The sequence below is a fragment of the Diabrotica virgifera genome, chromosome 6 (genome assembly GCF_917563875.1).
Source record: "Diabrotica virgifera virgifera chromosome 6, PGI_DIABVI_V3a".
Taxonomy (NCBI): Eukaryota; Metazoa; Arthropoda; class Insecta; order Coleoptera; family Chrysomelidae; genus Diabrotica; species Diabrotica virgifera.
Window position 1 is genome coordinate 230,478,514 of NC_065448.1, and position 4,651 is coordinate 230,483,164.

Below are 4,651 nucleotides of genomic sequence, written 5' to 3' on the forward strand. Positions count from 1 at the left end.
TGTGTTAATTTTTTTTATAGGATACCACACCAGACGATGAAAATATTCTCAAATAAATATTTAAAACCAAATTAAAAATTTTGGTTTCAGCGATACGAAAAATTCCTTAAGCGCCCAGCGTTACCATATGGTAACACCATATAATTTAAAAAAAAAGAGTGAAAACCGAAAAACTTGTTTTTTTGGATTAAATTATTAACATTTTCATCAAATTAACCCTAAAAGTAAAGATTTTTAAATAAAAAAACACTTGGGCGTTAATGGGTTTAATAAAAAAAAACGATTTTAATTGAAAATGCTTAAATTCTCTTGTTTTTTACAATGTATAAACTTGAAACTTTTACGGATTGTAACTAATTATATGAACTATAGGTAATTTCACTGTTAATTGTTTACGTTATGCTTCATAAATAAACAACAAAGTTTCAAATTTTGAACGCTCATATATTTGTTTATATATAAATCAGCGTTTATTCGTGTCAAATTTCAATCCGATACGAAACAAAACTTCAACCAAAACTCGAATTAAAAAAATCGTGTTTTAATCGTAGTTTTAGAAAAACCACCGGTAGAGACGTTTTGTTCTACAATTAACATTAGAATTCGTTTTGTCGTATTAATTAATTAAACGCTTTTCTTTAGTTCAATCGTTTGGGTCAAATTTTTGGACGGTAATTTGACTGCCTTTTCTTCAATGCAAATGACTAAAAATTTGCAGACATTTGCATTCGCGGGAACAATACACGAATAGTCAATAAAAATTTTTTTGTTTATTTATTGTTTAAATAAAAAAAGATTTTAACGGAAAATACTTAAATTCTCTTGTTTTTTACAATAAAGAAACTTGAAACTTCTACAGATTGTAGCTAATTATATGAACTATACCTATTTTCAATTTTTACGTTAATTGTTTACGTTATGCTTCATAAATAAACAATGAAGTTTCAAATATTTGCCGATTCCGACTACTTTTCATGTTTGTACATCATATGTTTTATACATATATTTTAATAAACATGACGATATATTTTAATGTTTGAAAAGTGTAAGATTAAAAAGTAAAAAATAAAAAATACGAAAAAATATTTTTAAGAAACGCTTTTTTTAGTTACGAGTGAAAAAATCTAACACATTGGTTAAAGAAAAGCGTGGTCCGAAAACCGTTTATTCGATGAAGACGCGCCACTTTTCTTTGACGAATGTGTTAGATTTTTTCAATTTTTTTATTTTTTTGCTTTTTAGTTGATTTTTTTATAATATGTTTAGTTTTAGTCACTCGTAACTAACGAAAAGCGTTTCTTAAAAATATTTTTTTCATATTTTGTTTATTCCCTATTATACTTTGGGAAATATATATAGTGTCACAATGTAACGTATGATTATTCTGTTTGAATGGGGTATATAAATGACTAAAGTTTTACAGAAATAGGCTAGCTGGAAATTGAAGAGACTAAACAGTAGGGCTCAGGGAAGGATCAGGCCGTATTTGCACGCCCTAGTAAGACGGTACCTACTGAAATACTTGAATGATAAAGAAAATAAATTAATATAAGGAGTAATGACAAGAAAAGAACTATTGACCAAGAAGATATTCAGAAGTAGTGTTGAGCGCCAGGGAAGAATTGAATAAATTCTTCTCCACGTGACCTATAATGCTGTACCTAACTAAGACTATTAAAGTGGTAGGATAATAAAACATATAAGTATGTACAACCAACCAGTTTAATGGAAAAAAATTACCTATAACCCCTATATACAATTTATACAAACTAGCTAACACCTGACGTACTAGGCTAGTACGCTCCTGTCTATAAAATATATATTACAGTACAAAAATGGATTGAATTTATTATACCAAGACAATTAGTTGATTTGAATATGCATGTACAAAAACTTATTATTAAAGAGTATTACAACATTGGTTGACAATTTCGTATCTGATCAGAATGACGAACCGGACAATACTTACGAATGAAATAAATACTATTAAAGAGATGAGGTAATAACCTTACGATAGTGTACACATTATCTTACCAGGTAGGTTATGATCTCCGGACTATTTTAAATAAAGATACAATAATGAAAATGACCTAAAATTTGTTGAAAAGAAAATATTTAATATGATAAAGTGAATTGATTTTAGAAGAGTTGAATTTACATGATTTTTAAGGTTATCTATGTTATTAAAAATGTTAAAGTTGAAAAAAAATATTAGGCAAAAGGATTGTAAATGTAAATTTTAACAATAAAAACCTGTCGCTTCTACTAAATGCAGGACTGTGGCTTCTCCAAACTCCAGTAGTTGATACGGGGAGAACCAAGTAAGGTATCTTCCGGTTTTCCCTACTTTAGGGGAAGTACTTCTCACCAACCAGAAGGTATGAAGATGAGGTGCGACAAGGAGCTACTTCCTAGCACCGGAAAACTATATATTTTCCCAAAGAAAATAAACCAAAACTAAACTCCATCCAATGCCCAAAAACCCAAAATGATTGTCTATTCCATCTCAAAACTTGTTTGGGGTGACTTAATCTTGGTCTCCACCAGTGGCTAAAAACAAAACCTTTGATCAGCTGATTGCCTTGAACACACAAGAACAGGCCTAGGCAAAAAGGTGTACCACCTTATCAGAAATTGACAGAGAAAAAATCTAAGTAAAAAATTAAGCTTGATGTACTTGCTTGAAATGTCAGTGACCTTGATTGTCCTTGACTGAAAAGAGCCTTTTTAAACGAATATAAGGAAGTATTTGAACAAGTAAATATGAATCTGGTAATCAAGATTACTTTAAGGAGTTGTATAAATGAGAGAATAAGAATGGTTATTGATTCCAACCTGATTTTGAACTGTATAGTTAGAAAGAATTATTTTCTCTGTAGAAAAAATAAGTGCGATGGTATTGAAATATTGCAAATCTGATGATTGACGAATAACAATTCATTTAAAGATAATATATGTGAGATATTGAGAATGAATAAAAGGGTTATTTTTTTTATTTAATGAAAAACATTTCTTCAATACATACCCATTACTCTTCAAAAAAAGGTGTTGGAACACAAAAACTCTTCTCTTCAAACACTTAACCAAAAACAAAACAACTCCTTCTCACGTAAATTAATATTCTATTTAAAACATTTCAACCAAAATTTTATATTCTCCGTAATGGCCACTGGTGTGAGGTCTGGCTTCCACAAAAGCCGAGATTGAAGTGACGATCCGGTCCCTCTACAATGACAATCACGTCAGCCGGAAGCCGTATCGACACACAAACCAACTTCTAGGTTCTGAATTTCCCAAAGTTACCAACTTTGTCGTCGATCAACAGCAACTTTCAATACAAGTGTCTGTAACGTTGGTTGCATACCTAGTGAGAGTGTTCCAAATATTTTGTAATGCTTATTATAAAGTGACGATACGTATCACGCATCGTTACAACAACACTATTTATACTGTACTAGTAAGTATATTTTAACTATAATAATATAATGCAAAATAGAACACACATAATTTGTAATCTAATCAAAACAGTTACCCTTAATAATACCTTTCGACACCTACGCCTATGATACCCTTCTCACCGCGTTCACGTACGAAAAGTAGATATGACAGTGCGTTACAGCGTTGGATTATCTTAATTTCCTCAGGATTACGCGACAATGAGCCGAACTGACAACTTCAAATTCGTTTATAAAAGAACATCAAAACCTCCAGCTTTCATTATTTGCGAAACGAAAGCTCTAGATGGCATTAAAGCTACACGCATATGTTGGCTTTGCGGTTTGCGGCTTTGTGTTTAAAATTATACAAAAATTTTATATTTTATCAAGTTACGATAATCTTTAGATTGCTACAGCAGTACAGTGGGGCAAGAGAATTCTATATTTCTGTACGTATAGTCGAGGAAATGAAACTGAAAAAATGGTAAAACCGCGCAATGTTTTCGTCCAGCATCGATTTGTACAAAAATTTGGGATTAGGCTCATTTCACCCTCTAGTTCATTTTCTATATTGAGCCGTTGTATGCTTTTGGTTTTTTAAGGGTGAAAAGTACCCCTAATTGTAATAAATTGTAAAATAACATTTTAAACTTTAATATTGTCAACATTTGGTTCTTATTAGTTACATAATGATTGTTTTATGCTTTAAGATATACTACCATAATATTTCAACCCTTAAAACCACCCTTGTTGGAGCTATATATAAAAAATATTCTTATCCTAAAAGAATAATTAAGGGCTTGCATCAATTTACATAAAAATTTAGGATTAGGATCATCTCACCCTGTACTTTATATACCCTGTACTTTATAATCTATATCATGCTCAAGGGCGTTAATTATCTTAGGGGTGTAAACTACCCCTTATTGTCACAAATTATATAAAAACATTGTAAATTTTAATATGGGTAAAATTTAGTTTTTTTTTTTAATTTAAATTTATGTGTCTTGGCAGCAATGGCTATTGACATAAAAACTATTGGTTATACAATAATTAATTACAATAAGGACTTAAAACTAAATATTATAACAGTTAATTTCTAAATCTTAAATAGCATTAGGTAAAAATTATGAAAAAAAAAATTGAATATACAATCATTGGATACTATAGAGCAGAGGTTCTCAATCTGTGGTACATGTACCACTGGTGGTACA

General features: G+C 30.3%; 1 long non-coding RNA gene across 1 annotated transcript; it reads right to left on the reverse strand.

Moving 5' to 3' along the window:
- Window positions 1-1,704: 1,704 nt before the first annotated feature.
- On the reverse strand, window positions 1,705-3,428 carry LOC126886784 (uncharacterized). The gene is made up of 2 exons (XR_007698768.1): window positions 3,026-3,428; window positions 1,705-2,550 (listed from the first exon to the last, which is right to left on the reverse strand). It is a non-coding gene; the product is annotated as an uncharacterized LOC126886784 (long non-coding RNA).
- Window positions 3,429-4,651: the final 1,223 nt, after the last annotated feature.